This window comes from Dysidea avara, chromosome 2, assembly GCF_963678975.1.
Source record: "Dysidea avara chromosome 2, odDysAvar1.4, whole genome shotgun sequence".
Taxonomy (NCBI): Eukaryota; Metazoa; Porifera; class Demospongiae; order Dictyoceratida; family Dysideidae; genus Dysidea; species Dysidea avara.
This window is the reverse complement of record NC_089273.1, coordinates 52,832,571-52,841,790: the sequence shown is the minus strand read 5'-3', so window position 1 is coordinate 52,841,790 and position 9,220 is coordinate 52,832,571. Positions and strand designations below refer to the sequence as shown.

General features: G+C 38.2%; 2 long non-coding RNA genes across 2 annotated transcripts; both read right to left on the bottom strand.

The window, feature by feature from the left end:
• Positions 1-751: 751 nt before the first annotated feature.
• LOC136246609 (uncharacterized) lies at positions 752-1,195 on the bottom strand. Its single transcript, XR_010696668.1, has 3 exons — positions 1,074-1,195; positions 935-1,023; positions 752-885 (listed from the first exon to the last, which is right to left on the bottom strand). It is a non-coding gene; the product is annotated as an uncharacterized lncRNA (long non-coding RNA).
• Positions 1,196-4,460: 3,265 nt separating this feature from the next.
• LOC136247637 (uncharacterized) lies at positions 4,461-8,810 on the bottom strand. Its single transcript, XR_010697679.1, has 6 exons — positions 6,358-8,810; positions 6,131-6,225; positions 5,994-6,081; positions 5,043-5,150; positions 4,868-4,997; positions 4,461-4,811 (listed from the first exon to the last, which is right to left on the bottom strand). It is a non-coding gene; the product is annotated as an uncharacterized lncRNA (long non-coding RNA).
• Between the last annotated feature and the right edge of the window lie 410 nt (positions 8,811-9,220).

The window sequence follows — 9,220 nt, the reverse complement described above, 5'->3', positions numbered from 1 at the left end:
AGCTGCTTTTACCATTTAATGATTTTGCTCAAACACACACACACACACGCGCACTACCTTTACGAAAACAATTTTAGTAGACCAGGCACCCACAGCTGGCCTAAGACCGGCCGAGGACATGTGACTGGTTTAAAAAGAATGTACATAATATGGAGCATACTTACTTTGTGAAACACTAGGGAAAGTCCCTCAATGACAGTACACTGGTGTGTAGGAGACACTTAGTGGAGGTCAAGTGACATGGCCAAAAGCAGGAACACATTCCATCATGGAAAGTAGTAGCTGAGAGTAATCTTGAAATAGTCTTCTCCCTGTAAAAAGATGTAATAATCCTCAGTGTGAGAATGTGGAAAATGAAAGATTAATCCAACCCATGTTTACCACAAACCACAAAATTATTCCACACTGAACAAACAGGTGGGTCATATGTTATTATAAGGCATACATTATAATTAAATCATTTTTATCCACAGTCCAGATGATATGAAAGTGTCTAAACACTTGGCAAATACTACTGGTCAAAATGTTGTAATTAAACCAAGTGACTACATATGCCTAACCTGCTACAGGACTCAATTGTTCCATCATAGAATCTTTAACCACCCCACATGGCAGCAACACAGCACTACAACAGTCAATAGAAGATGGGTTAGTAGTAAGTACAATGATAATATCACTGATAAACTAACCAAAGCTATCCTTGAAGCCCTATATGTAGCACACAACTTACTAATGGAGAAGGCCATTTTGCTTTAATGGGCCTGTAGGGTGTTATTACAAGCAGAGTTTACTGGTAACATCAAGTCTACACAGGTAACCATAGACACTGATGACAGCTGTTTGCTGTTCTCTGGTAAATGATTATTACATCAACTGATTACTCATCTACATGTTGTAAAAATGTGTACACATGAAGTTTGGCACAATTCTTTACCATATATGGTGTTGATCTATTAGTAATCCTTTCATGAGCTTTAAGTGCCAATAGTTCCACTGATGACATCACAGTTATGTATGTTAAACCTACTGGCAATCAGTCAGATAAATATTCAGTATCACATACAACAGCTCACATTATAAATGATTTGATCCATGAAGAGATTGATAGACAATCCACTACAAGGAGAAATGATCCAATATCATTTGATGTTGATGGTAAACTTGAAAACATCAATCCACTACTGCTTGATTTTGTTCATTCCATCACTACAACGGTACGTGAGGGAAAACACCCTACATTGGGAGGAAGAGATATAAACACCTTAAAAAGTGAGAACATTCAATTTGCTGAACACGTTACAGTTTGTACAAATCCTAAATAACTGCTATTGTTCCATAATTTGGTGGTAGATACTGTTGAAATTTGTGGATGGTCTCGACAGTTGTTACGAATTTTCAATTGACTATATGCTACACAAGTTCACCTGACACACACATGATAGGTTTGTTACTCAACATGATGACATCCAAATAACCAACACATAGTTTGTGGGATGAACTATCTCCAGACAGTAGCTTCTGTTGATAATTTTGACATGCTACAAAGCTACACAGCTGTTTATTGTGGGAACCAACAGCATAGCTACCATGGTACTACAGTGGTACAATTATATTAGAAGTTTACCACAATGAAATAATGTTTACAACCGCCGCCATCCTTCCACCAAACACATTTAGTGAACCAGATCAACATGCTGCACCGCAAACCCTAGATTCGGCAGGGACCTGCAATTCCAGTCTCTAAATGTGCCTTTGAGTAATCGTCAGACAGTTCACCTTATAAGGTTGGCCCAAAGAGACCACGTACAGTAACAGTAAGAAGTTACAATCAAAGACACCACCAGTAGAGCTACACAGCTATCCCTGATTATCTCAGTGTACCACTGTGAACCCCAGAAAATCAGTGTGTGCTTCAACTCACATGTGTACAAAGTGACTACTTGATCATCCTTCATCACACTTAAGTAATTGAAAGTGAACAACCTCACCACCACTCGAGACCTGATGATTTAAATCAACACAATCACATGATTTCTTGCCTCCTTACCCATTGCAGTGGAAAACTAATGACATATTCCTAATGTATAGTGCAACCGCCAATGCATTCCAATATAATTATTGCTTTAAATTAATATTGTTCATTACTATATAGATTAGCTATCATGTGATTTGTTCCTCGAGTGACGAGTTGTGTATCTTCTTAATAGTAAGAGTTGTGTAGTTTAATATACTGAATTTGTATTTTGAGAACTGGGGCCCTAGTTTTGGAGCATTACGGGCCCCCTTAGTCCCGGGGCCCTAGCTAACAGCTGCCTACCCTTAAGGCTGGTCCTGACAATAGGAGAAACATCTCTACAATCAATCCTAATCTGATAGGAGACACAAACACCAACTGAATCGGAAAAAAAATTCTTAAGTGGCTGGATAAAGTTTTAGAGCGAGTTGTATTGGAGAGTCATCGTTGTAAAGTATACTACAATCACAAGATAGAGTATGGGATTTTTCATAGAATGAAGTGAGAAGAATCATCTATATTCTTGGCAGAAATGTTAGAATAAAATGCAACATGGATGAGAAACTCATAGTCATGAATTACATTACAAAAGACCCTATAACTTTAGTATATTGCTTAGTACAAGCTTTGTATTCCTTGCAAGAAGAAGTACCTGATGAGATGATCCAGGATTGGTGTTTGTTGTGAATGCAAGAAGAGCTCATCATGCTATGAACTATATTTCTAAAAGGATAGATCCACCATTAAGGAGAGAGAGCAACATCAACTGAAGCAAAAAAAATTCATAGGTGGCTAGACAAAGTTCTGGTGCAAGTTATATCAGATAGTCATCGTTGTAAAGTATTCTATTATGGAAAGAGGGAATATGGTATTTTTCATAGATTGAAAAAAGATGAATCATCGCAGCAATTTCAGAAAGAAGTACACCATGGACAAGACACTTAAGAGTTAAGGCATGGCCAAAGTGTTGGTAAAGTATGAAGTACAACCAACAGGAAGAGGCCAAGTATCGATCATACCACATTATGATACAGGACCATATAAGGAGTAGTAATTTGACCATTTCAACCAGTGTGTTCTCTATGTTGTGCTTTCTGTTGTATGTACAATAACTTGTAATAAATTATTTATATTATGGTATAAGTGTTACATTACAAAAGACCCTACAACTTTAACATATTGCTTAGTACATGCTTTTTATTCCCTTCAGGAAGAAGTACATGTTTATGATGACCTCGGAGTTGTAATTATTGCAAACACAAGAGGAGCTCACTGTGTAATGTGACATATCACTGAAAGAATTGATCCACCATTAAGATGAGGTATATAACAAAATGAAACTGATATTTATGTTGCGTGGAATCCTTACTATTCTGATAGGAGCAACATCAAAGGAATCCAGAAAAGAATTTTAAAGTGGCTGGACAAAGTTCTAGACATAGTTATATCAGATAGCCAACGTTGTGAAGTGTTTTATAATGGAAGAAAACAATATGGAAATCTTCACAGACTGAAGCAAGATGAATCAGCAACTTCCTTGGAAGAGAGTAGAACATGGACTAGGAACTTAGGAAATGACCAAAATGATGGGAGAGTGTTTGAAGTCACACTACGAACACTCTCCCAAAGTGCAAAGTGCTAGAACGTTGTTTATCGATAATACATACCATGTTATGACAATGGTCCATTTAAGGGATAGTAGCTAATTTGTATGACCATTTAAAACAGTGTATTGTTTACGTTGTGTATATTGTGTAGTACATGCTTTTTATTCCCTTCAGGAAGTAGTAGTACTACGTACCTGATGACCCAGGATTAGTGTTTATTGCTAATGCTACAACATGAGATACATGGATAGAAGATCTAGAACACATCCACCATTATGAAGAGGTAACAAACTGAACTATTATTTATGTTGTGTAGAATATTTACTATGCTGATAGGAGATACAACAAAGAAATCAAAAACAAGAATTTTAAAATGGTTAGATAAAGTATTAGAACTAGTAGTACCAGAGAGTCAACGCTGTAAAGTATTTTATCATCAGAAAAGACAATATGGGATTTTCCAACGCTTAAAGAGAGAGGAAGTGAATCAATTCAAGGCACCAATATGTGAAAGAAACATCACCTGGACAAGAATTCTAGAACATACAGAAAGTTCAGGAAACTTGTTTGTAATCGAAGGAGCAGGAGTAGACAAGATTGTCAATTTGTCCAAGTTATAATGTAAGACCTTTCAAAGGATAGCAATCATACTATATCCGAGTGGTTGCAAGGCCATTGCACGGCTAGCTACCCCCTCCACCACCCTAGACCTTCTCCATGGATCAGTCCCTGAATACATGTACTAGCTATAAATGTTTACTGAAATTTCTAATGATAATCATCAATAACAACACTCTTTTGTTATTAAAATTATTCGCATATTTTGTATCCCTGTATTGCATGATAGTCAGATTTCAACACTAGCTACCCAGTATATCTCCTTTATCATGGCTTGAAGTCAGAAAAACCATTTAAGTCCTTGGCAAAAATTTTTGAAAGGACTGCAACATGGATAAGGACACAGCAAAAGTGAACTGGCGTACTCTTTGTGCTGAGCTTTCTGCTGTACATATAATTAATAACTTGCAATAAATATTTGTTACATAACGTGATATGGTGGTGGCAGATGCTGTTGAAATTTATGGACGATCTCAACAGCTGTTACACTTCATCACTATTGGATTAGCATCTTGTTTGATCTCTATACCAGCTATCCTGTTTGTGTGGATGTCATTGTCTTCTAGTATGCCCTGGGGGAAATTAGGGGTTATCCCTTATCACCAGGGGGATTACCCATGTTATTTACCTGTCCATCTTGGAATATAAAGAACCCAACATCTTTGCCGTGATGTATGGCATTACTATGGAATATTGGACTAGTATAGTTCTTAATCCATACTCCAGCTAGTTTGTTGTCATCGATATCATTATATTGCCTGTGTGAGGTCATGTGATGTCATGTGAGGTCACATGATGCTTACCTTAGCATGGTTATCAACAAACACACCCACATTACTAGCATCAGCAATGACACAATTTCTAACCAAAAGCATTAGCTTCACTGCCATGAATGTAGACACAAGATCCATCTAAAAACCATTATACATGATCAGCAGGATAATCTGGTTTAAGATATGACTGAACTATTGCACACACAACCAACAGTTCTACCCAGTTGTCAAGGTAACCTGTACACTACTCAGACTAATAGGCTAATCCTAGGTCTAGTAACCAAGAAGAGGAAGAGCCATGTCTCATAGGTGAAACTGATGAATAGCTCAAACGCACGCACACACACACACATTTGCACACATGCCACACACACACACACTCGCACACATGCTACACACACACACACACACACACACACACACACACACACACACACACACACACACACACACACACACACACACACACACACTACACACACACCACACACACACACACACACACACACACACACACACACACACACACACACACACACACACACACATACTACACACTACGCTACACACACAGATGGATACACAGACATACACAACCAGAGACGGACACATATACATACAGTACATACACACATACATACACACAAACATGTATGTATTGCCATAGACACAACACACACTGCAGACAAGACATACACACATAAATACAGACACACAGACATATACACATATACGTGCACACAACAGAAATACACACACATACAAACGGACACACATAATACAGAAGGAAACACATACACACACATATTACAGATACACACAACACACACGCATAAATACAGACACACAGACATACAGAGGGACATAAGGACATACACAACTAGATGGACACATACAGCACAGTGTACACATACACACAGACATACACATACATACAGATACATACATACACACAGACCTACAATGAGAACTATTACTAACATAACATCCTTCAATTGTGGGACAACAATTTTGCTGGGATGGAGATGGTGTAACTCTTATGTAGTGGAGATTCTGGTAGAATGTTAAACTATGGGATGGTTTAGTTATGATTACACTTCGCATCAAACAGAACTCACCTTGATGTTCATGATGACAACAACAGCATGGCATGCCTCCTTGGTGAACTCCAGCACATTGTGGTCATAGTAACTAATGGTAACCAGCTTGTCTCCTAGCAATGATATAACAAATACATTTAATGAAGTATTAAAATAATTGTGACCCAGTCTGGGAAAACCAGCCCTTCCAAAAGTATTGAGAAACGCCGGTTTTAAATTCACACGTTTTACAAACAATTTATTACCTTCCAGATCATTCACTGAAGTAGTCAACAGCTAAGTTTCCCACCATTTTAGATAGTTTTTAAAACCGTGGTTGGCTGTATCAGGCGAGCTCCAAAAGGGGTGGGAGGCAGGGGGGGAGGCCTGGAAGGCAGGAAAGATGCTGTTTAAAAATTGAAAAGGAACATTTTGGGATGAATTAGGCTAATACTATTAAGTTATGGGCCATTCAGGTCTCAAAATTGACTAAAATAAAAGGAAATTCACAGCAGATGTATTTATTCAACATCACAGAGTTGTACAGCCACATACAGCCATTCCCAGGCTGACCAGAGCTTCATTAAGGCCCTACACCACACATACGGATTTCCACTGGGCTTGGGATAAGCAGCCAGCAAAACCAGACCACTCAAGTCTAACTGATTTTGATTGTGGAATTGTAAAAAATCGAATCTCCTGACATGGGTGATAAGACCGGTTTTCCCAGACTGGGTCACAATTGTGACTGTGTACTAAGTTATTTGTTGTAATTTTCACTGTTAATTCCACACTGTTCTCATACACTCTATCAGGGAGACAGCTGGGATATTTCTACCAATTCTTTTCTGTATCTGATGTGTGATCAATATAAGATCGTTCATATATCGCTAATAACTCATTTAAGGGGTGTAAAATATTACTGACAGGTACTACCAATAATCCTGCTATAACACGATTCACTACATCTGATATGTGTGTAGTGTCAACCATCATGAAATGGAACAAGCAGGAAATCAATTAACACATACATGTGACATGCTAGTACTATGGACTAACACATCTAAACAACAATTTCACTATAACATACAATCGTTATATGTAACCTGCTGAGCAACTTGTTTGGATAATTCTGTTTTTGAAATGTCATTGAAAAAGATATCTGCTACAAAAATAATTTTACGCGTGTTTTAATCGCTTCAGTAAACAGTGAAAGAAGACACAATGTAGTGATACAGGCTCTATGAAATTTATATACCCAAAAGCTCAAATCTGTAACACTCTCACTTTGCCCATGCACTACAGATTTGTGCCTTTGAATTTCAGACTCCACATTGTGCCCGTATAACTACTTTAGACTCTATTTTACATTACACTCAGATTACTTATCTCATCCATGGCTGTTTCTGCTGTAAGCTTGGAAAAAGCTGCTGGTTTTATTGCAATAATACCAGCGCCATGGCAACTGTGTATGCTCACACGACAAAATATGCACCCTCATTACATCACTGCATATATACTGATTGGATTTTGAGCATATGTTATATTGTGCCTGAAGGCATGGAGTATATTAGACAACAAGGTGGAGTATATGAGATTTACTGCCCACTCAAAACAGCCTAAATAGAGTCTAAACTTCTAACATACTATATCAATTCATTGATCTCTTCATGGGAAGTAAGAATACCTTCTTTACCATGAAGCAAATGTATGTGTGTTTGGTTAGTTGAGGTAAATCATAACTTTATTATTGTTGCCTTTTCTAAGCTTTTTGCTTAATAGCATGGGTGTATACATTATTTAGGCCAAAAACAATACTTATCCCAGCTATACTCTGTACCCCATTGTACTCAACACTCATGATTGATTAACTGTTTTTCATATAGACACTGTATAAATCAATTGCTCCTTGTTGTCTATCACTACAACCAGAGGAGGTTGGACATGCACACGTGAGCACATACATTTTGTATTGAAAGTTTAACCAAGTACTCACCAAAGTTTTCACAAATTACATTCAAGAGCACACTTCAAGTTTAGTCTATTGATCAGCCGATCTACCCAACTCTATCCCACTACTCCAGGCATGTAAATTGCTTTTGAAATCTACGGGGATCACATGTGTAAGCATTTGAAGGTGGAATTGATGTGTAAATACATCATGTACGTGTATTTAAGCACAGCAATTGTTGAAGAAAGCAAAGTGCATACTAACATAGCCTCCCATAGCAAGTCCCAGGGTATTGAAAAACAAAAGCGGACACCGCTGCTAGCTTGGCCTCACAGAGAATCGAACGAAGAAATAGAAACTTGCACACTCGCCTGCAATAAGAATTTTCTGTGAAGCACAAGGTAACGTGGTGTGTGGATATTGCTAAACATTTCTTCTATCACTTCCTCCTCATCACATATTAGAAATATGTAATTAACAGTAATAAATTTCAGAAGCGCTTATATCGTGTCCAACGCTACAACTCTAAAAGCACTTATCAGATAAGGAGCAAATTTAATTGCATTTCCCCTGCACATCATACAAACACAGTTACACACCACCATAGACACAGTTACACACCACCACAGACACAGTTACACACTACCACAGACACAGTTACACACCATGCACCACAGACACAGTTACACACCACCACAGATACAGTTATACACCACCACAGATACAGTTACACAACCAGACACAGTTACACAACCAGATACAGTTACACACCACCACAGATACAGTTACACACCACCACAGACACAGTTACACACCACCACAGACACAGTTACACAACCAGATACAGTTACACACCACCACAGACACAGTTACACAACCAGATACAGTTACACACCACCACAGACACAGTTACACAACCAGATACAGTTACACACCACCACAGACACAGTTACACAACCAGATACAGTTACACACCACCACAGACACAGTTACACAACCAGATACAGTTACACACCACCACAGACATAGTTACACAACCAGACACAGTTACACAACCAGACACAGTTACACAACCAGATACAGTTACACAACCAGATACTGTTACACACCACCAGACACAGTTACACACCACCACAGACACAGTTATACACCACCAGACACAGTTACACACCACCACA